At 34.8% G+C, this 24,605-nt stretch overlaps 1 protein-coding gene across 5 annotated transcripts in view; it reads left to right on the top strand.

The window, feature by feature from the left end:
- The window catches only part of LOC114050151 (protein dispatched homolog 1), a 234,920-nt gene that overhangs the window by 142,114 nt on the left and 68,201 nt on the right, over positions 1 to 24,605 (top strand). Inside the window, exon 1 of one of the 5 annotated variants that reach the window (XM_027871761.1) lies at positions 12,977 to 13,098. The exons of the other annotated variants lie outside the window; for them this stretch is intronic. The gene's annotated coding sequence lies outside the window, so the exon portion shown is untranslated. Of the gene's footprint in view, positions 1 to 12,976; positions 13,099 to 24,605 lie in introns of those variants that run through there. 5 annotated transcript variants of the gene reach the window in all.

Below are 24,605 nucleotides of genomic sequence, written 5' to 3'. Positions count from 1 at the left end.
GACCATAAAAAGTGATGGAAATGAAGACCTATCATAAGTTAAAAAGATTTCTTTTGATGTTAGGAGAGATATGGGATTCTTTTTTTTTCTTTTTCCTGGAGCTAACCAGGTCTTCAAAACCTTAAGTATAAGATGGTCAAGAGAAAAATGAAAAAAAATCAAGCCAAATTCTTCTCGGAAATATTAACTAGTCATACAAATTAATGAACACAGTCTTATCTTTCTTGGATAATCATGATGATTAACTTGCACTGAACTCTCACATCATGTAAAAATGTAGGGTTTGGCAGGACAAGCATTAGATCCATATTGTTCAAAGCTGAAAACCTGGCTCTTTGCCCAGTGGTGTGATCTCTGTAGAGCTTAGTGGCTAATTTAAAAAGTAAGTTACATCAGTTCACTGGATATTAAAATCAGCTACAATTTAATATCATTTTAAGTGTAACAACTATATTTAGTTCTTTTCTTAGCAATAAGATCTTGTTCTGTGCAGTTTTCCTTTCTTTCCTAACAACTTCTTTAAACAACAGATCACATTAATTTCACCATTAATTTTCAGTGTGGTACTTTTAGGGAAGGCATATTGCCTAAAGATTTATGTTGATGCTCACATCAACATAAATGTCATTAGGTAGGGCCTACTGACCTAAGTGGTTATGGGATGTTTGTTCTAATTTATAATATTTCTTTATCTGTAGTAAAATTGACTCCTATAGTATCATGGCTATTGTTGTTAAACCTTTACTAAATACTGACAGTGTACTAAGTTCTGTTTATTATGTAGAATTATTTTCTGCCAAATACAATTTTGGTTTAAGCATAGGTATAAGAGATAGGATGGATATATTCCCTGAAGAGGTAAAGCAAAAATAGGAAGGAGAACACCACCATCTTTGGGCTAATTATGTTGATGTAGAAGAAAGCTTTCCTAAGGAAAGGAATATAAATGAACTGAGATGTAATGTAATTAAAGGGAAATTGCATCATCATCACTTTTGTTGAAAACCTGTACTTTACCTTCAATTTTTTTTGCTTATAAAATAGTAACTTTTGTAGGAAATGGAAATTTAAAGTATTACACTTCCATTTCAAATACTATACTCTGAACCTAAGTAGTTTACTGGTTTTAGAGTAAAATTATTCCTTTTAAAGGTTGTTAGTTGTTTTTTTGTAAGCTCAGATTTTAAATAAAAACACTTTGATGTCCTTTGTGTACCTAATATTGCTATATGCATTGCCTAAGCTAATGGGTATGGGCTTACAGTGATGCCAGGTGATCTGGTGGAAATGATTAAAGTCACTATGAGTGTTATAAAATTCCCTGTTCCTCTATTTGATGTTAGCTTACATCAAAGGGACTAGGACTTAAATTTTTTAAAAAAGGAACTTTTTTATTAAAACTTTTTTAGTGTAAGGAGTAGAGAGCACAATTGAGCTTTAAGCAGTGGAATACAGCAGTATGAGTATGTTACTATATACAAATTAGTTTGCTATCCAAAATTCATTAAACCAAAAATATATTAAGTCTATGCTTTGAAGTTGGGATCAGAAGAACATTTTTCTTGAGATGTTGTGTGCATATTAATTGTGAATCTGAGTTGTAGTTTTTCTTTAGACCAACTAAGGCATGTTTCTCTCAAGAGGGAAAGCATCTTGAGGAGTAGGGCATTGAACTACTTCATCAGTCTTCCTACATAACCTTCTTATTGTACTTGCCTTCTCACAAAAGGTTCAGCTTAGGGACTTGTATGTAGGAATTGTCTAAACATAGTTTGCTAAGATTTATTATGACAAGCCCAACTATATCCTCCCAAAAGGGGCCTTAAATATCTTTGCCCTTGAAGTTTTCTAGTGCAGGGAAGGCTTGTAATCATAATGACAATGATTGAGGGGTATTCAATTTATTCTTTTTACTTCTCCAAGAAGAAAAGTAGGATGTAGTTATGATAGGCGCAGTGGTTCTTGTTAGCATAGTTTTTTGGGGGGAGGTATATTTTGCTATCCTAGGCATTGATTCCAGTATTACCAGTTATTAATATTTTTTTATTTTTCCCCAATTACATGTAAAAACAATTTTAAAATTAATTTATTTTGATTTATCAATAATCACTTCCATAAATTTTAAATTTTCCATTTAAAATTCCATTTAAAATTTTTCTCCCCCACCCTTGCCACCTCCCTCCTCAAGACAGTGCGCATCTGATATAGGCTATACATATACATTCCTATTACTTTTTTTCACATTAGTAATGTTGTAAGTAAGAATTAGAACCAATAGGAGGAAACAACAGAAAGAGGAAACAAAACACAACAGAAGAAAAAAAATAGCAAATAGCATACTTCAATCTGCATTCAAACTCTATAGTTCTTTCTTTGGATGTGGATAGCATTTTCCATCAGGAGGTCTTTGGAGATGTCTTAGATCCTTGTATTGCTGAGAAGGGTTAAGTTTATCAATATTAGTCATTGCACAACATAGCTGTTATTGTGTACAACATTCTCCTGGTTCTGCTCACTTCATTCAACATCAGACCATACAAGTCTTTCCAGGTCTTTCTGAAGTCAGCCTGTTCATCATTTCTTATAGCACAATAGTATTCCATTGCATTCATATATCACAACTTGTTCAGCCATTCCCCAGTTGATGGGCATCCTCTCAATTTCCAATTTAAAAACAATTTTTAACATTCTTTTTTTTTTAATTTAGAGTTCCAAATTCTCTCCCTCCCTCTCCTCCTTCTCCCTTCCCTAAAACAGCAAGCAGTTTGATATAGGTTATACATGTGCAGCAGGAATATCAGTTATTATTAACACACCAACACACCCATTTACCTTCATTGCTACTACTGTCCAGTTGAACAAAAAGAAAGATGGTGGTGGTGATGTTGAAAGAAAATCAAATAATCTTTACTATCTGACCAAAAGACATATTCCCATCCAATTCAAGATTGGAGATCATTTTTAAATCTTAGTGACAATTCTGTTTACTTTCATCTAGGGACTCTGAGCTTAATTCCTGGATACTGGATACTGAGTTTTACTTTTTCCAAAGCAAGAAGGGTGTGGATATGTATTACTAAGAAAGCAATTTGGCATTAGGAAAAATAAATACTGTGTTGCCTAATATCCCATAGGGGTAGGAGGGGAGAGTGCATAATGTCTTATAGACATGGTTAAGGGCTAGTGTCAGAAATGTAATGTGTAAGTAGATGTGACTTTAAGATGTTAAGTGGAGTGCATGTATAGGAATTTTTGGTAATCGACCCAGGGCATCTGAAACCAATAAGGGAAGAGGAAGGAGGAAAAAATTTGCTGAATGACTGAATAAAGCAGATGGCTTAACTTTGAATGAAACAAGGAATTTGAGTATTTCTCTTTTTCCTCCTGCACCTCAAATGTATTTTTTCCTCTTCTATATATTCACTTGTAATTTAAAAAATAAAACCGAAGTTGAGAATCAGAAATCCAATGTTGTTTTTCTGCCCTTCTCATGGATTTGGTGGTAGTTAACTTTTTTTTTTCTCTTCCACGAAATGATTATAACACTGCTTCTTTGTTTCACATCTTGCAGAGGACTTATTAGTCATTACTCTCTAAAGTAGGAATTTCTTTGAGGTCTTTTGCTGAAAGAGTATTGTCTAAATGCTGGATGTTGTGAGCAACTCACTGATAGATGTGATCATTTTTTCCTCTCCTTTTAAAAGCAAAGGTCATTTTCATGGTAATCTTTCAGCACATTTTTGGCCTCTTTTGATAAAGCTATTCATAATAGCAAATGACAAAACCTTTTTTCTTCCTGTAGTATTTTCTGTTCACTAAAATTATAGAAACTTTGTTTTTGTTGCTCTGAAAGTCTTTTAGGAATACTCAATATTTGTCTCCTTCCTTCCTTCTTTCCCTTCCTCCCTTCTTTCCCTTCCTCCCTCTTTCTTCCTCTCCTCCCTCTCCCTCTCCCTTTTTCTCTTTCCTTCTTTCTCTCTGTCTCTCTGTCTCCCTGTCTCTCTCTCTCTCTCTCTCTTTCTCTCTCTTTCTGTCTCTGTCTCTTTCTTTCCCTCTCTCTTTCCCTCTCTCCCTCTCTCCCTCCTATCGAGAATCCAAACCTTCAGGCTGGGCAATGGTCATCAGAATTGCTCTGGCCTCTAGATTTCATGGGATGAGTGTACCTGAACATACTTCAGTCTTTGTGCACCAGATGTGGAACACATTTTTTTCATCTAGGCATTTTTACTCTCATAATTCCCAGGTGGAATTTACTGAGCTTGATGTTATGAGTCCTTTAAATATGGTGAAATATTGGTTTACCTTCCATGTTTCTAAATGTAACATATAAAGTAGCATTTTACCCAGGCATATATCAAATGTATATGCTTGAGAAGGATACTTTGTAATGAAATAAAAATAATAACACTGCAGTTGTAGGACATTTTACGAGTTTTTAGAGACTTGAACGAGTCTAACATAATTATTTCTTGAATCCTTATGGTCTGTTATAAATACCCCACTGCTTTCTTCTATTGTTATTATTGCTTTATCCCTTGCTTTCTTTGAGCCACCTCAGTGAGAATTTTACCTCGTCTAAACAAATTTCTGAAACCAGACATAACATGAGTTCCATAATTTTTGAACTGTTTGAACTTTAAGGAGAGCAGGCTAATGAATGTGTTTTCAGCATATCATAGGACCACTTCTGACATATATGGATATGTATATACACACATATATGAAATACTTAACTTTAATGTCTTTTATCTCAAACTTTTAAAAGTTTGGCCAGTGTAAATCTCTCATCTTGCCAAAGATAATATTACCATACATTATGAAATAGATAAACAAAACTGGATTAGTACTTTTTTTGACTCTCCTTAGAATTTTATTCCATATATATAAGAGAAGTGATGTTATGTAGTTTGGCTCAATCTAAGGATTTCGTAAATTTGACAGGAGGGCGTTTCTGTGTGAGTGTCTAGATTATTACTGTCTAAAGTTTCACTTTGGGATAAAGTCATCATTATGTAATAGCATGAGCAAAGTCAGTGAATATAATGTGTTCTGAGGTAAACACAGGAGTAGCTTTTCTATCAAGTATTTTAATTAATTAGCTGTAATCTCTGAATATTCATGTAAATTACTATGATTTCAAATAAAATTTGCTGGAAAGATAAAAAGAGGGTTCTGGTTGACATTAGGGTCAAAGCAGAGAGGTTTTCAGTTAAGGGGTCACCCAGTGCCAGGAAATTTTACAGTGAAGGTACAATATCTTATTTTGAAATCTTGCACTGCAAACTGAAAGGAGGCTTTGGAAGGGCTCCAGAGCCTATGAGTGTATTAAGCTTTGCTTCTAAATCATGGCACATCACAAGAAAATGTTTGATAGTCTTTCCTAAGCTCTAGTATTTTGAGTTATTTCAAATATGACAAATTTGTTTTGATACTAGACTATGAAATGTGAGTTGTTCTGCCTCCCCCTTCTCTTCTACTCCCAGAAAAATACAACGATTCCCTTAGACTTTGGGGGAGAGGAGATGAGGGAATTGTTCTCTCTTTGCTACTTTGGGAAAAATTAAATGTTAGAAGAATTTAAACCAGTACTTTAGTTTTCCCATTTTTAGATTAGATTGCTTTTTATAGAGGTTCTTCAGTTAGGATGTGTGTCTCCCTATTTTCATTGCTTCTGCCATCTGCTTACATCTGTGGGTTTTTGTCGATGTTGCATAGCCTCTATCTTTTTTCCTTTAGAGTATGTTTTCCCCCCTCAAAATTGAAGGGTTTTTTTTTTATTTCAAAATAACTACTCTGGTTTATATTTTTATTTTTATACAGCTCTAATCATTAGAAAATTTGTCTTAAATTGAACTGAAGTCTGCATCTCTGCAACCTGACCCGTAGCTCTGAGTTTTGTTCTCTAAGACTAAGAAAAATATCTTCCACATGACAGTCCTTTAAATACTTGAAGATGACTGTCATGTCCACTAAGACTTCTATTTGATGGCCTAAACGTCCCCTGTTCCATCAACTAACCCTTGTTTCACAAAGCTTTTGTGGCCCATTGTAATTCTGGTTGGTCTTCTTTGGATGTGAACTCACTTGTTTGTGTCCTCTCTGAAATGTATTTTTCAAAACAGAACACAAGATTGGAAGGGGAAGTATAATGGGGATGATCACTTTCCTCCTTTAGGGCCTTATGCTTTGATGAAAGCAGCCTGGGGTATGTTAATTTTTTTTATCTGCCATGTCATACTGTAGGCTCAAGTTAAGCTCTTGGTATATTAGTAGTGATTACATACAGATATCTACTGCTTTAAGGTGTGCAAAATGTTTTACTTCAGTTTGAACTATGCATCATAACTATTATTATCCTCATTTTCATAGGATGAAAGTAAGGCTCAGAAATTAAGTGACGTGGCCAAAGTTACACTGTAACTCGTGGTACCAAGTTACATTGAGTTAGAGATGTTGCTCAATCCTCAATCTCTACTGATTTAAAGTTGAGTGCTCTTTGAATTGGACGCTATTGTGCAGTGTAGCTACTGTCCCTGTAACTGATAGTCAGTCATCCCATACAGGCGTATCTGTGATAAGGGTCAGCATCTTTCTTGCCTGGAGGGACAATCTGAATAGTAAGTTTCATAAAGACATCCTAGGCCACATCTTTGAAGTAGTAATTGTGACACATGGCCCCATTGATCTTAGGGAATGTTTCACAGCTGTAGTTATATTGTCATTTCATTCCTCACTGATTTGAGATTGGCCAACCTAGGCGCATTGGCCTGAGCTGCTTTTCAGCTGATCTGGAAGGCCCTTGTTTGAATTGTTGGTTTTAGGTGTTCTAGCTTCCATTTCACTAACCTGATAACTTTGCCTTCCTCCAACCAAGGAAATATAGACAGATCAAGACAGTATTCCCATTACCTAAAAAAAATCAAAACAACTATCTATAGCACCACTCCAACATGACACAAAGAGCCAGTTCATATTGGATCAAGAGAGCTGATTGTTAAAATTTTCAGTGTGAGCTGCACATTAGGGCTTGATTTGTTATTTTGTTAGTTGTCTACACTTAAGCAAGCAGTGGAAAAAATATTAAAAATGCAGATTAAACATTAAAGTGTGTTGTAAGTAGTCCCCTTCCCCCAAAAAGTCAGTTGTTAAACAGTTACTGGTACCTCCCTGAATAAACCCATTAACCATACTGCTTATTTGGGAGGAATTAGTAAGTTAGGAAGACATCAGTGAAATGATTGTTGAGCAATCAAGTTACACTTGAGATTAGATAGCATTGTAGTGGATCTAGTCAGTAAAATATTTTAACTTTCTCCAGTTTAAGGCTTTAAGCAGGGCAAAGGTCAGAGGACACAGAACTAGCAAAGGCATCATTGAAATTTTTGATCTTGGGGTTCACGATGGGTAGGCAAGCAAATGAAGCCAAAAGAGAAGGCTGTTTGTAAGAATATGATGAGAAAGCAGCACTGGATGTCACCATGAATGCAATATAAAGATGCGGTTCAGTAGGCTTGTAGGATGGGCAACAAAAAGAAAGGAAGTTGTGGTCAGAGAAGGGAAGGTCAGAGGTGGAAATATTCTAAGGATGACTTCTTAGGAAACAGAGGAAACCTGAATATGTTGGTAGATTGTTAGGAAAATCCTAAAGAGGAGTAGATATCAAGGTCCCTGGAGTTGAGGAGCCTGTGAAAATATGAGGTCATTATGTTTAAATTAGTAATCATCAGCATGGTGTATTAGAAAGAGCAGTATGAGGACCGGGGGTTCAAATTCTGTCCCAATCACTGCTCTTTTAACTGTGGGCGAACCATCTCACCTCTCTGAACCCTAATTTCTGAAACTATAAGATGATTAGACCAGGTGACCTGTAATCATCTAGTTTAAAACAAATGAACTTTAGGGTCTTTTAATTGCTAACATTCTAACTGCAAATCATACTGTGCAGTACAGGAAATGCTTTATGAAGAATTCACAGAACTCTAAGTTATCCTCCCTATTTTTATTTTTCTCTTTTCCCACATACACTCAGCCTCTCTCCCTACTTCTTTCTTCCTTCTTACCTCCTCCCTTCCCCCTTTTCCCAATAAGCTAACTGGATTGGCTGTCATGATTTAGAGTAATTATGCACACATTTTTCTTGGCTTCTAGATCAAAATGAAAATTGGGCAATATGTGCAGTATTATATAGGTGATAGGAGCAGATATGGGACTTACTGATAGACTCTAGATGTTTCAGGTTAAAATTGGAATGAAAGACAACAGAAATTTCCTTTAACTTTCATGAAATAGTATGTATTTGCCCTAGTCTTCTAGTAAGATGATGTCAACATTATGGATTCTCATCGCTTTTATCTATGCTGTGTATTTCTAGTGATATTTTCAAGCACCAGAGCTTTTGTTCTGTTTTGCATTTTACTGGTTGACCTCCCACTTGCATAATTTAACACCTCCCACCCCCACCCCATGACATCTTTTCCTTCCACTTAAAAATGAACTTGGAGCACAATTACATTTAGCCAGATTCTGGAGTTTTTTTCTGACTCCCTTTTGAATTGCCTTCCCAAACTTAGTGTCTCAACTTGTATGGTCTGTTTAGTTCTTAGATTTCACAATGTGCTAATGTGCATAATAACTTTGAATGGCTAGAAAGAAGTGTTGTAACCAGAGTTCCACTCAAATGTACAGCAGTTGGCTCTTAAATTGTCAGGTGAAAGAAATATATGTGATTTTCACAGGGATCATGCTCTCTGAAAAGGGTTTTCATTTTTCCCCCTTTCTTTAGCTTGGTATCTATTTTTTTCTTTAGGATCTTCATCTGAATTTTGTGCGTGTGCTTTTCTGAAATAACCCAGATGTGGCCAGTGAAATCTGGATTTATTTTCATCTATTAATGTTGACATTCCATTCATGAGAACTAAATTCAGAATTATTGTTTCAAAAAAGTTATATATACCAGGTCATTTATTTTGAGCCTGCTTGGTGGGCTAGTGGTTATCTAATGATAAATTTTTAAATTACTCTGAAATATGTCAAGCTCAAAGCTTATTATTATTAAATTATAAGTTTAAAATATAGTTGAAGGTTATGAAAATGTATACTTCAGAATTTCAAGTGTTTTGATATATAAGTGTTGACCTTAAACTCCCAATGTATATTTTTTAAAAAACAGACTGGAAAAAACTTTCTTTAGAAACATTAATGCAGAATTTTTTTTTGCCTGAAACTTGTGGTCCTAATTTGCAAATAAATAAAAACTTCATTTAATTAATAATGTAGGAGAAATAGCACAGTTATTAATAAATAGGTATTGACAATCCATTTAGCACTTGAGTATAACAAGAACAAGATAACCAGATATTTTCTTAAAAGTTAACAACATTTACGTTTTGTTAGTAACAATGTAGAAAGTAATTTTGAATAGAACCCATCAGCTATAAAAGGACTGCTTATATATATAGCTTATAGGTATTGTTTATTCAGTATGATACTTTGTAAATTAACATCAAGCATTTATTAAGCACCTACAGTGTGCCAGGAACTGTGCTATGTGCTGGAGATTATAAAGAAAGGCAAAAGATAGTTTTTGCTCTTGAGGAACTTATAGTCAAAGGAGGAGACAACATGCAAACAAGATATATATATTATGTTAAAATTAACCAGCAGAGTAGGCTGTATCATCACCCTCTCTTCAACCTCTTTAATGGTCAAATATTCATACAGTGTTATTCATGGAATAGATCTTAGGAGTTATGTAGTCCAGCCCTATATTTTTCAGATGAGGAAGCAATCCCAGACAAATGAAGTGATTGGTTCAAAGTCACAAGGCAAGTTAATGGTAAAATCACGATTCAAACCCAGGCCTTTCTTCTCCAGTGACAGTGCCTCTTGTTCTACTACCATGGCACAAGTTAAAAAGGTAGGTAAAGAAGAGGACCTGAAAAAAAAACCTGACAGTATTGTTTATATAACTCTAGAAGACTAGAGAGTAGGCATGATCACAGCATTCCATGAAGAATAGGTAAGATATTTAGTCTGTAAGTTTTAAAAGACAAGAAATGTCAGAAATTAATAGGATGATTGGAAGTAGACTGGCTTGTTATTTATAGATAGCACTGTATAATATAACAAAAAACAACAAGTGTAGTTTAAACTGTATAATTTTTATATGTAACCAACAGTCTATCATAATTTTTTTTCATCATCTGAAGCAGTGTTTAACTTAGTAGCATAAATGATATGAGGTTCAGATTTTAAATTTTCATTTCTGGAATTTATTTTAATTGATTTAAATTTTTTCCAATGACTTGACAGCTATAACTTCAGAAAAATTCACATTACATATCTTTGTATGTAGTGTTAACATGTATGCAAGGATGGAAGTAATAACTTTATACTAAACCAAAGTACTATAGAAATAGCCAAAGATGAATAAGTAGCCTCATTTTAATTTGAGGATCCTGGTACCTTGGTGTTGGAAAGGATCTGAGATGTCATCTAATAATTGATAAGTTTTGGAACTCAAAGGCAACTTGAAGATCATCAAGTCCAACCCTTTTATTTTCAGAGGAGGGAAAGGGTGGACGTAGGGGGAGGTTACTTGCCCAAGATGACATAGCCTGTTGGAGGCAGGTTTTAAAACCTTTTGTCTTAGGAATTTTGTGTGTTTGCAATAATATTTTAAAGACTTTGAAGTCTGAAATGAGAGTGTTTTTTCCCCCTCACCATGGTAAATATCTCCTTACACTTTGTTTTCTGCAGATAGTTTAAAAATAAAAAGTAGCCTGCCAAAAATTATTTTCATAATTTCACAATAATAACTAACATTTACATAAAATTTTTAGGTCTGCAGAGCACTTTATATATTATCTTGGTCAGTAGCAGCTGTTGATTAAAATTTTCTAGTTTAACTGAATTATGACATTTAATTTTTGTTATAAACTTAAATGTCAACAAAACTCAAATAAGCACATTAAACAAAGTGCAAAATCTTACCTAAGTCCCCTAGCTTTTAACAAGCCTAAACCAAAAAAAATTAACAAAACCAAGAAGCAATCAAATAAAATGCTTATGTTCGAGGTCACCTTCCAGGTCTCGCCTAAATTCTTCAAACTTTGTCCCTGTCCTCCAACTTTTTCTTTTCTTCATTTAAAAAACTGGGTTTAATCAAAGTGTATGTAGTTCTGTTTATGTTGCTTTCAACTCTGCATCAGCTTGTATAGTTTTTTTTTAAAGCATTTTCTTGTATGTTTCATATTTTTCTCTTTTTTTAGCACTGTAATATTCATTATATAAATGTGCTATAATTTATTCAGCCATCATCCAGTTGTTGAACAGATTAAGTTGTTTCCAACTTTTTGGAAAGTTATAGAGTAGCTATGGATATTTTTGTATAGATAAGTCTTTTCTCCCTTTTATGAGATTTTTGTGATAGTTTTGGATTAGAATCACTTGGACAAAAGGTCTGATACATTTTATGACTCTTATTTCCATATTATTCCTGAAATGTTTGCCTCAGTCCACATTCTCAATAACAATGTATTAAAACAGCTATTTCACAAAAATCTTGCCAACATTGGAATTTATCTTTTTTTTTTCTTGGCATTTTTGCAAGTCTAATAGGTTTAAAGTGGTATATTAAAATTTTTTGGATTTATGTTTCTCTGGTTTTCAGCATCATTTCATCGGGTTATTAACAGTTGACAATTCTTCCTTAAATTGCCTGCATTTCATTTGATCACTGCTTTATTGGGTAGTGTGTATTATTATGCATTTTATACATATGCATCTGTCTCTTCCTGGTAGCAGGCTAGTATCTAGAATATTAATTTCAAATATTGTTCCCAGTCTTTCTTTTTGTTTTCGTTTTAAAGACATTATTTTCTTTGTGCAAAAATCCTTTTATATAATCAAAATCATTGATTTTTGTATCCAGTGATTTCACCTACTGGTAAAAATGCTCCTCCTCCATAGTTGAGACAAATAAATATATTGTTCTTTTTTCTTCCAGTTTTCCAAAATAATTTTTAAAATGCTTAAATGCTGATTCAGTTAGAGTTTATATGGTGTGAGATGTGGAACCAATCTGTTTGTTTGTTTGTTTTTTGCATATAGCCATCTAATTTTCCCGGTAATTTTTGTTAAGCTGATTACATTTCTTAGTATTTTTTGAGCATCTGAATTATTGCCCATTTGCTATTGATGTTACTCTAAGCTCAGAGCAATGGTTTTTGGGTTATTAAAGGATTTTTTTTTAAAAAAAATGCTGCAGCTATAGAATTTTTAGTAATTCTGGAATTAACAGGGCCCTATATTTACAGATTAATCAATGGAAGATTATTTTAACATTATTTTCTAGAAAGAAAGCAGTCATAGCTTGTTTGCCAATACCTTCCTTCTTACAGACAGTGAACCTACTCCTTTAAAAATAGTGTATTTTGTTTTGTAAACAGTCCACCTTGAAATTATGAATATGAGTTGTTTGTAACACAAGTATCCCTGAAGTATGGGAATAAGCAACTGATTTATATGTTGTAAATGTAGTACCTTAAGTGCCTAGAAAACCCGGTCTGTAACACTTAAAGTCAGTCTAAGCAAGCAAAGAATAAGATCATCGAACATGACTCTACTGAGCTAGGCAACTTTAAATCAAAAAGATCAAAGAAGGTTATAACTAAAAACAGCACTTTGTGCAGCTTCCCTGTAGAAGCAGGAAGAGACTAGAAATTACATGTCACCTTCATATCCTGACTTGCTGACCTTGTGCTAGGATCAAGCCTCTCTGTATGCCAGCTGTTACCATTATTAAGACCTTGCCCCTAGGGGTTAAGTAGGAGAAAAACTCTCCTGTCCTATAGGAGAGCAAACACTGGAAGTTCCAGCCCCCTAACATGCCTAATTCAAGACAATCTGCATGTGCTTGTCATTCAGCCTAGTCTCCAGGCATTGGAAGGGCAGCTGTGGCCAACTTTTCCTTTCTGTTGTGTGGCTGCTGCTCTTGCCGCTACTGGGGTTGCTCCTGCAGTCATTTGCAAATCAGACAGCCTTGGGGAAGGGAGCCTGTAGAGATCCTGGAGTGAAGTTTCTTCATTAGGCTGAAAGGTAGTAAGTTCATTTGTTCTTGTTTTTAAACAAGTGTGTTTCTTATTTTGGTAAGAATAATTTAACATCCAGTTTTGTTCTTTGTGCTTGTGATGGTAATTCTGCATTTCAAACTACGGGAGCCCACACATTTACCAATGTAAACTTTGAATGAATGCATTTAAATCATGTTGAGTTTATTTGAATTACAGTCTAATGCTGGAAGCTAATGTAAGCAGATTTTTTGGCTGGTAAGAAAGTTCTGTGTTGATGGACCTGGGGATAGTATAGGAGTACCTTACCAATTCTCATAGTAATATATAAAGTAGTCTAAAATGATTTTATACTTTGTTTGCCTTGTTAGCGTTCTCTTTACCACCCAGTAAAGAAAAAAACTGGAAAATTAGAGAAGAGGCAGTTAATTTGTATGTCCATATATGTTAAACATGTAGTGAATTATATATATCTTTCAATGTGCAAAGATGATATCTTGGTTCAGATACGTTCCTGTGAGCTGCTCAGAAGGCAAGCTGAATTCTATTAAGTACATTCCAATAGGTCAAATACTCTGATTGGTATGTGAGTTCTTTTTAAATGATTAAATTTTAACTATATTGTAATTTTGACAACACTATATCTAGAGCACAACTAGATTATTCCTTGAATTAGAAGAAAAATAATTTGCATTTAAAAAAATTTTTAAATGAAAACAAGTAAATTATATGTAAGCTTTTTAAATCTGTAGTTAATTCAAGTGTCAGAACAATTTTCAGACCTTGGTTAATATGAGATTTTTTTTCCCCTTGGGCCAGTAGTAGGAAGTATGTAAGGGTTTGGGGAAAAAAGAGATGCTACTGATAAAGCTTGATGAAAAAAACTGGAGCTTTTTTTTAAATTAACATATTACATACCAGTTTGACAACCCCTTTAGCAACACCCAATGAGACCAATTAGCATCCAGACCCCCTTTTACATTTTTTTTAAATCCTTCTAAGTACAATATGTGGAATATTGTTGTTGAAAGAAATAGCATAAAATGTATCTCCTCCTCCCCCCCCTTTTTTTGCAAAAATTAGTAGTATTTTAGATCATGGAACTTGTAATTCTTAAAACTTCAATTCCCTTTGATGAATGGTAATGGAAAGTCACTAAGCTATGTAAATAAGCTTTAAAGTTATGACAGTGCTTTGCTTTGTAGGCAGTGGATTTTACCACTTTCCTTGCTCTTAAGCCTACTGAGTTATTTCTACTTTAAAAAGTTTATGTAATGACTTTCTTTTTCCCCTGTTTATTTTTTAGTTCAAGCTTAAGTATTAGACTTCTTATATGGCCTCAAATCCTGCTTGCCCAGTTATACCCTTTCATTTTTAACTGTTTGTTAATTCATATGAAAACAAGGCAGGGTGTTTTTTTGTGTCTTAACATAGCTGATCCTTGGTCTGAAAGGTGAACCACATCACTCACTACAGAGTTGTAACAGTAAGATTGACCTTTATTGCAAATGGTATGTGAAATATGTTACAATAAATTATAAAAATATGAAATATAAGTTATAAATACACAAAAACTGAATTTAGAACCACTCAAAAATGTCTCTATAACAAATTTAGCTGATTTGCTGCAGGATGCCATGATTATTATTCTTTTTAACAAATGTGTTTATCCCATAATGTAACCTAATGCAAACCAAGAAGTTTTTCAAAATATTATACCTTTGATAGCCCTACATAAAATTTGTATGAAATAGATAAATCCTGTTTATGCAAACAATTATATATTTTCTTTTGCTTACATTTACTGTTTTTTTTTGGTTCTCTCAACTGCTATTAGCTGCGGAAATTGAAGGTAGTAACAATTTCACTGAAGTCATTTTAGGGGAGATTCAACTCAGAGAGGGAGCTATGTGTTTGACACGAGGACCATGTGGAAATGCGGGTCTCAGAGACCAGTGCAGGAAATAATAATTCATGGACTCTAAGGCAAAATCAGATTCCTAACATGTCAACCCTTTGGAAGAGGAAAAAGAAAAAAAACAACTTATATTTGCTGTGGAGGTTAAGGAAAGGCAAGAGGAAGAAAGAAAAACTCTTTGTTCACTAAATTTTAATCTCTGTTTTTTTTTAAATTATCATTTTAACCAAACTATTTTTCTGGCTTGCATATTTAGATTCCAGAAACCTCCTCACTAACTGAGTGCACAGTAGGTACTCATTTAAAAATACTTGTTGAATGAAAAATAATCATCTAATTAATTGGAAAAAAATACAATTTGTTCAGCTTTGTGAGTCAATAAGAATCACATACAAACAAATATAAAGTTCATCTAATGAATGAGCATTAGGATGGTATGTATGTAATTTAAGCAGGAGATATAAAGTTTATTAAATTTGTTCTTTAACTTGTAGAAAGAGTTAAACTCAACAATGTAAAGTTTGGGTTTTTTTAAAGTTCTCTTAAACTTGATAACTTCTTAAGGAGATGTCTGTCAAATTAATAAGGATGGTCTTACTTGGGTTACCTACAAACACCTCCATTTTCCTCAAGCAATGCAGTAGACTTTAAAAAAAAAAAAGTGATCCACTTAAAGATTTATTTGCTGGTCTTTAGGCAGCAGGGCATAGCCCATCAGGGGAGTTGCTCTAGCGAAATTTCATTTGTTATTTCTAAAACTTCACAAAACAGCAGGGAGTAAGTGCCTGGTATTTGATGCTTGGCGTTTGTGGGAAAAGCCTAGATAATTCTTAATGTAGTATTTAAAAACAACACACCACCACCAAAGTCAAACAGCTTTTAAGTGCTTTATGGTGATTGATCTCAGTTTTAGGCTTCATGGAAGACATTTAGAAAATTCCTTCACATCCCATTGATTGCCTGCCAATATGTGGGAATAGAATTTTCTTATTTTGATTTGCACTCTTCCCCTCTCACAGGGCTCCTTCCTTTGAGTCACTAATTATTGAGTCTTTGTGATGTTTGAGGTATTACAAATCTGTAGAAATGGTGGGCATGCTTGTGATCTGTTCAACAACATTAGTGAAGCCCAGTAATGTGATACTACTGCTTCTCCTGGAGAAGAGAGATGGGGTGACAGACATGTTACTTAACTGTAAAATTTGCCCATTTAAAAATTCTAGTTAAGGCAAAGTAGCTTCAAATGAAAACTTATGGTCTGGAGAGAGAACTGTCACTTTTTGAGGGTCCTGTTTATTACTGCAGCATCAAGTGGCCTTTATTTGGCAGAGATCTGAGGGAAGATAATGGGCTGGGTGTCTGGAAGCTGTCTGTGACCTTAGGATTAAAAAGTTTAAGATGTATTAAAATACAATTAGGAGTTTCAATTTCTTTTTTCTGGTACTAAGCTTGGGAGAACATGTTTTTATGGAAGTGCCTTCAGACATCCCATTTGGGGGTTTAAATAGAGGCTGGGAATATAATTTTTCTTAAGTGGTTAAATAAACTAATTAGTCAAATTAGCTGCTTCCTAAACTCTCTTCAAAACTTTCATAAATAATTGAGGCTATGTGACAGCTTCTTCCAAATTTCCACTATGTCACTGAAGTCTGCGCTGTTGTCAGTTTAACTGCAAGCATTTGACCACATGGTCTTTCTTGAGCTGATGTTGTGCTAAAGCTTTTCTTCTCTCTCTCTCTCTCCCAACCCCTCCAACTTTAAAGCACAGGAAACTTCTTTCACTTGCAGCCAAAGAAACAGGTGAAGTTAATCCAAATGCTAAGACACATTCACCTTGATGAACCAAATCCAAGTTCTTCATGACATGCTGCAACTTTTCCTGTTTCAAGCACCATTTCCGGAGTGCTTAGCACTTGAGGTGGCAGCTGCTAGCTTAGTGTAAACTATTCAGCATTCAATTGTACAAATTATAGGTTGTTCCCCATGCTGCTTGCCTTTTTAATGGCATGCACTTTTTTTTTTAACCATAGTTTTTTCAGGAGCCAATACAAGGCTTTAAATAAGTGTCCTCAAAAGACTTAGATATCTACTCAAATTATACTGCTATTCTTGTTCAGTTGTGTCGGACTCTTGGTGCCCCATTGGGGTTTTCTTGGCAGAGGCACTGGAGTGCTTTGCCATTTCCTTCTCTAGCTTATTTTACAGATGAGGAAACTGAGGCAAACAGGGTTAAGTGACTTGCCCAGGGTCATACAGCTAGTGTCTGAGGTCAGATTTGAACTCCAGGCCCAGTGGCGCTTTATCTACTGTACCACCTAGCTGCCAAAATAGACTAGTACTTTCTAATTTCATTAAGTCATACTTGAAACACTCAACAGAAGAAAGCATTTCTATCTTTCATTTGGAATTGTAGCTATATTAGATATTTTTAAGGTATGCATCACATCAGCTGTACAAATTAACATGAGCCCTCAGAGACTTAGGTCTTAAAAAAAAAATTAGCTGACTTGACAGAAGTCAGACTTGGAAAGTATAGGAATACTAATAAAAGCGGAAGACCCACTTGTAGTAATATGCTTTTCCCCCCCGGGATATTAATGTTTACTTTAGTTAGGTACATTGCCTGGTATAATATTGATAAGTGGTAAGAATTATATGGCCTGGTAATTTTAAATGACATACTTAAAAAAAAACCATATTAGCAAGACTGCATTGATTTTCATGGTATACAATGTAAATACTACCTTTGAAAAATCCTTTTAGGGGATGTTTCTATTAATTTTGAGAAAGATGCAATTGTTTATCCAGGAGTGTGCTGATAAATGTATAACAAATGACTTTCCAGGAAAACAAATGTACCAAGGATACACTTTAAAGTTTAATCTGTGCTAGTAACATTTGCTCCATCACTTTCTTAAGCCTATTGTTGTTGTTGGTCCTTTGTTTTCAAAGAAGACTAATGACATCACAGGGTGATTGATGTCTTCACTTTCGTGTGAAGTGGATTTAAGTGAGATAGAGTGGCACAAAGTTGTCAGCCTCACTCTTTCTTTGAGTGTCATCAACGTCCAAAAGTCAAGATGACTGGCGATGGCCAGGGATACAGTGGATGACCTTGGTGTCTTCGATGTCTGACCATCCACACCTGCCTCAGCCACCTTCATGGCCATTGGAACAAATTGTTCTTATCCCCCTATTCCACAGGGGGAGGCTTCACATGCTTAGGGTAGATACCCTGCTTCCCCAACTCACTGATAGATTTGAGGCCGGTCAGTTATCCTCAACCTGGTTTAGTCCGTTGGTTGTACTGTGATGTGGCTGCTGCACATGCCACAGCTTCTTGGAACCACCAGTAACAATCAATCAATCAATCAATCAATCAAGCCTTGATTTGTAGTATTTGTTAATTTCTTAGTTGTAAATGCTCACACTAACAAAAAAAAAAGTTAGCTCCTCAACTGACTCCAACATGCCACTGTGACTATCAGTTATTCTAGATTTAGAAGCACCCACTTAATTTTGAGCCAAAATTTTTCTTCTCTTACACTCATCAGCTCATTCTTCTTGGAGATGGCAAAACAGAAAGAAAACAAAATGAGGAAATAGAGATTCTGGTTCATAGACTAGCAGTATTACCTTGAAACTCTTCCCTCTGAGAGTTTATGCTCTATTTTCTGGCATTTCTACACAACTAATCATGTGAGAATATATATGACTGTTGGTTGTTAATATGAGATGAATGCATGTATTATGTATTCACAGCAGCCTACCTAATTTCTATATGGTCTGCATACTTTGCCTTTACTATTGTTGTCAGATTTGCAATGGCTAGATATGATGACTGCAGAAAAATTTATCGAAATGTCTTTCTGAGACTAGTTTACTTCTGAACTGTTCATTTGAATAAAATAAACTCATTCACCTTCTTGTTTTTGTTTTTGTTTTTCTTTCTGTTCTGTGGTTGGTGTTAGGTGGCAGTAGATTAGCTATACTGAATGAATGATCACAGGGCAAGTGCCTTAGGCTGCTCTCTAAGACTGAAGTTATGGAGAAGATGCTGATCTGTACTGATACAAGTTACTCACCAGGAGCTCCCTGTATTAGTGAAATTACAGGTCAGGGCCGAAGAAAAAAACATTGTTATATGTACAGATATATGTAAAAAATATGAGCGCCATATTTAAAAAGAAACTGAAGAAATTTGGAATATAAAATGTCTTTGAGGGTATTTGTTTAAAATTAATATTTTTAAAGGCTTTGTAGAAAATTCAAAAAAGATTTGATTGTCCAGTGGTGTTGGGTGGTTGCTGTATCAAGATTAGAGCCATTCTTATTCTATTCATGCTTTTATACATTTGTGTTGTGAGGACTTTGGCAAAGAGGGGACCAATAAGTTTTCAGAACATAATAATGACAATACTTTCTTCAATGATTTCCTAGAACTTTTGTTGCCTTATCAACATCTATGTAAGTAAAGTTTATCCCACAACTCATTATGTCCACATTCTTAACAGACCCTTATAAAAATGTAATGATTTTTAACAGAAAACTTTGTTTCATTGTGTCCTTGGTGTGGATTCACACTACATTGTTTCAGGTAAATGAATCATTGCTCTTTTATTTTCATTTGAGTAAAGCCAGTGAAAATAGCATAATTGAATTTGATACTAGGTAATCCTTTGTAGTCTAGGAGGCTTGAAAAATATATGAACCCCTGGATACTTTAGGGGAGATGTTCAACATAATTCCTTGAAGAATTCCAGAACTTTAAAATTAAACAAAAAAAAAAATCGCCACATAACACTTTAGCAATCTTTAAGAACAAATTAAAGTTTTTCATGAAAATTGTATGGAAAATAGTAGATGGTGCCACAAGTTCTAATTGAAATAAATATCATTCATGGTTTATGCAGACTTTCAGCATTTATTTCTTTCTTTTTGGGGAAAGAGAATGTCCCTAATCTGCAAATGGGTGGTGCTTCCATAGCTGGTCAATAAATAAGTTGTTTTTCTCCTAGAACAATGTGTGTATAGCTCCTAAATCCTATTGAATTTACAATGTAGCCAAAAGGAAAGAGTTTTCCCCACAAGAGAGGCAATATGGTCTAGTGCAGAGGTTCCCAAACTTATTTGGTCTACTGTCCCCTTTTCAAAAAAAAAAAAAAAATTTCCCCAGCTCCCCACTGGAAACCTACTTTCTTTAACCCTTTAACTTTTTTTTTTTAAATTGTGTCATTTCAAAAAATATATAATTAAAAAAAGATAGATCTTAAATTTAATAATTTAGTATAAATTTGTGGGTTTTTTCCTGCATTGAAATTTTGATGACACAATATTGTGTCATATAATTGTATGGTATTACATGCACACATTCCTGCCGATGCATGCTAGGCTTCCCAACAATGCACAACACACTCGCTGCTGAAACTTGCTCATTAAGACCTGTCAGCAGACTTGACCACTGATCGTTTATAATTTGCAGGTTATAACTTGCATTTTGTGTGTTATTTGGAAAATGATATAATCACTGCTATTTTAACTCTGTTATACAGCAGATGAAACATGTCCAAATGGTTTTCAAATTTTTCTTCTCTTCTTTCCTTATGTTTCCACTATCCCCTTATTTTTATTCAGTGCCCCCCAATTGCACCTGAGGCTACTACTGCCCCTCCCCCATCATTCCAGTGTCCCCCAGGGGGCAATATAACCCACTTTGGTATGGAGAAAGAGTGCTGGGTTTGGAGTCAAATGTCCTGGGTTCAAGTCCTGCCTCTGATGCTGCTACCTGTGACCTTGGACTGGTAATGGAATCTTTCTAGGTCTCAGTTCCTCCCCTGTGAAATTAATGGTTTGAATAGAAAGACCACTTCCAGGTCTAAATTTGTGATTGCATGCCTGGGAAAGAAATGAAGACTATGGATTTCTTCATAAATCTATTTTTATAGAAAATATTTTTGAGATAGCATGGTGGGAGGAGGTACTAGGCTTTAAGGTTTTTATAGAAACCTGTTAATTGCTTAGTCAACCTCCCAAGCAAGTTGTTTCGGGTAGAAAGAAAAGGCAAGGAAAATTCTAGACAAAATAACAACAACAACCAACACCAACAATGATAGGAGGGCAAGCTCACTAAAGATAAAGTCTCACTGAGGAGCCCCTACCACCAGAGGCTGCTCCTGCACAGAAAAAAAAACCTTTTATTATAATAAGGTGATTTGTTCTATAAAGTTTGGATTCAGTCAAAGGGCTGTACTTGAGGACCTAGAGGGCAACATGTAGCCTCGAGGCTGTAGGTTCCCCAGCCCTGGACTGAATGCCTCCCATTTCTCCAGATTATCAGAAAGAGTGAAGCATCCCTGAAAGAACAGAAATGCTTCAAAGGGAAAACAAAGTGGAAAAGAAAGAATCTGAAGAAGCAGAAGGAAATCTCAACCTATGACAGGAGGGCAGAGGGTCAAAGAAAGGAACACAAAAGCAAGGAATGGAAAAGGACCAATGAGCATGTGAAGCTGTTTAACAGCAATGAAACCCTTTCATCAAGGTGGAAGTTGTACCCTGTGAGGGGGAAACAGCTTCTTGTGCCCCAGGAAATCTACAGGTACTGCCAGAAGAGAGAAGACTAAGTCGTGGGGATACCGAGATGGCCATTGATCTGACCCCTCATTTCAGCTTATTCCTTTGGCCCATTTTTAAAGGGAAAATAGATAGGTAAAGAGATCTACAATAGTAGATTTGATACAACAATGTTGGAAGAAAGTGTTATAAAATAAGTGTTATAAAATCAGGAGGCTCTTGAGAAGAGCAAGAAGAAAATGATTGTTCACATAAGGAACAATTTTATTTCCTTATTTACAACCATCTTTTTTTTTTTCTTTTTGGCTAGGCAATGGGGTTAAGTGATTTGCCCAGGATCACACAGCTAGTAAGTGTTATGTGTCTGAGGCTGGATTTGAACTCAGGTCCTCCTGAATCCAGGGACAGTGCACTATCCGCTGTACCACCTAGCTGCCCTTACAACCATCTTTTTAATAGATGTTTGATTTCTTGCTTTTTGTTTATTTAAAAAGTCAGGTTTTAGGGTTTGATTATTATATTTTAAAGTGATCAATTCTGTTTAACAATAAAACACAGTGCTTTTTAGAAGTTTTGTATAATGTGGTAGATGTGTGGAAAACATTTTTATTGATGTTTTTAATTAAGACTGTTATCTGTCTCTAACTAATAAAAAGCCTCAGGAAGATACCTCCTGTAATTATCTTAGGGAATGTAGAATTCAAGATCAGTAATGAGAGATAGTATATCTTTAAGAATATCTTTAATGTGGGTCTTCAGACAAAATTTTATATGAGCAAATTGTTATAAGTGCTATGGGAGGAAACTGAAATTTGAACAGCATTTTAAAAAAACTGTCAGCCAAAACCTGATGCTCTGGTCACATTGATCATATATTCTTTTTCTATCTATAAACTTTAACTATTCCACTGTATAACATAACTTTTGATGTCAGCTAGAGTCATCCATTGCTACCCTATGAACAGTATTGCTAAAACACCTTGGGATGCAGACAGATTTGTCCAGCTCTGCACTATAGGATTTATCTTATTTTTTAATATTAAGTTTGACTTGAAATAGGAGGTACAAGTAGAGCTGTGAATTTATCCAGCCATTTATGAAAGCAATTTGGCACTCTTTCTCCCAAATTACTAAACTGCTCATACCCTTTGACCCAGCAATACTAGTATTAGGCCTACACTCCAAAGAGATCAAAGAGAGAGGAAAAGGATTCATATGTACAAAAAGAAAAATTATAGCATCTCTTTTTGTGCTGTCAAAAAACCCCAAAACTAAGGTAGTCACTTTCATTTGGGGAAAGAATGAACAAATTATGGTATGTGAATGTAACAGAATATTAGTGCTATAAGAAACAAGAGAAGGGACAGTATCAGAGAAACCTGGGGAAACTTGGCTGAACTAATGCCGAGTGAAGTGAGTAGAACCAGGAGAACAATTTATAATAGCAGCAACATGGTAAAAATGAAAGGCTTCAGAAGACTTAAGAACTCTGGTTAATGAAATGACCAACTGTGATTCCAGAAGACTAAGTAGACAAAGAATGCTACCCACCCCTTGATAAGAAGATAATGGACTAAATATGTAGAATGAAACACATTTTTGGACATAGCCATCATGAGAATTTGTATTGCTTGACTTAATTTGTTATGTGGATTTTTTTTTATCTTTTTTTTTTCCTTTTTATGGGTATGGAGGAAGAAGAAGAAGGAAAAGAAAATAAATGCTTGTTAATCAAGAAAAAAGGCAATTTAAAAAAGAAATGGGCAGCTAGGTGGCGCAGTGGATACAGCACCAGCCCAGAAGTCAGGAGGACCTGAATTCAAATACGGCCTTAGACCAAACACTTGACACTTACTAGCTGTGTGACTCTGGGCAAGTCACTTAACCCCAATTGCCTAAAAAAAAAATAATAAAAAAAGAATAAAAAGAAATTGGGGGGTGCAATGTAGAAATCTAGGTTACTTCTTAATAATTATCCAACTATCTAATTCATCGAGCAACATCTTCATTTTTAAATGGTATTGTGATCGTATGGGTACAGATCCATATATATCCTTCAACACTAGATTTAGTCATTTGGATCAAAGAAATTTTCATTGATCTAGTCTTAGGTTTTGCATTTCCCCACTTGGAATTTCAGGTCTCTTATTAACTTGACATACAGATAACAACTCAGTCTTTTATAGGTGTCCATCCTTTGTTTTGTCTCCTGAGACTTCTTAAGGTGTTGATGATGTCACAGAATAAGTAAAATCACTTCTTTCTGTATTGTTCTTGTCAAACCAATGCTATTACTTTACTTACAATGTTGATATGTAGTATCTTAGCATTTTTTACATTGTCCTTTGTAATTTAAACTTCTGACTTTAAAGACAGCTGCTATGAAGCTGCATTAGCTTTCTTTCAGCTGTCTGTTCCCCAGGAACTTTATAAGCTAAGTAGTTTGGTTTGCTGTCATGTGAGTTAAGATAGTATCATTAGCTAGAATTTAGAGCACATAGAATGATGGTTAGTCAAGCTCCGGTAATACAATCATAATATGCCAAGGTGTATTGAGATAATCAGTGAGATGTCATTGTTTAGATCTTGAGTGCCTTCGATGGTATATCTTTTCCTCATTTGCTAAGTAGAAGATATTTCTTGTAAGCATGATTGAGACCCTCACAGAGCAATAAGAGCCAATTGCCATTGAACCATCTAATCCTAGGAGGTTGAACCTTTTTCTTCCACATTTCCATGTCAATGAAATGTTCCTTGTTTATCTCATCAGTTTTTGTCTCAATTGTTATTATAGTGAAATTATATAAAATTGCTTTTATTTTATAGAAAGGTTTAAGTCAGTAAACGATCACCCATGCTTCTAATATGTCTGGGAGCTGTAAGATAAGCATTTACTGAATTCTGTATGTTCATGTACAGACAAGTAATCACTATGAGAAGAACGATATACGTATCTGGTGTACTAGCCTTTCTTGATGAGTAAATTTTCATTATCTTACATTTTCTAATTTTAAAATATCATGTAGTACAAATTGATAGGGAGTAGC

The sequence above is a fragment of the Vombatus ursinus genome, unplaced genomic scaffold (genome assembly GCF_900497805.2).
Source record: "Vombatus ursinus unplaced genomic scaffold, bare-nosed wombat genome assembly UNPS02014798.1, whole genome shotgun sequence".
NCBI classification, from domain to species: domain Eukaryota; kingdom Metazoa; phylum Chordata; class Mammalia; order Diprotodontia; family Vombatidae; genus Vombatus; species Vombatus ursinus.
This window is presented reverse-complemented; position numbering and strand designations above follow the sequence as displayed.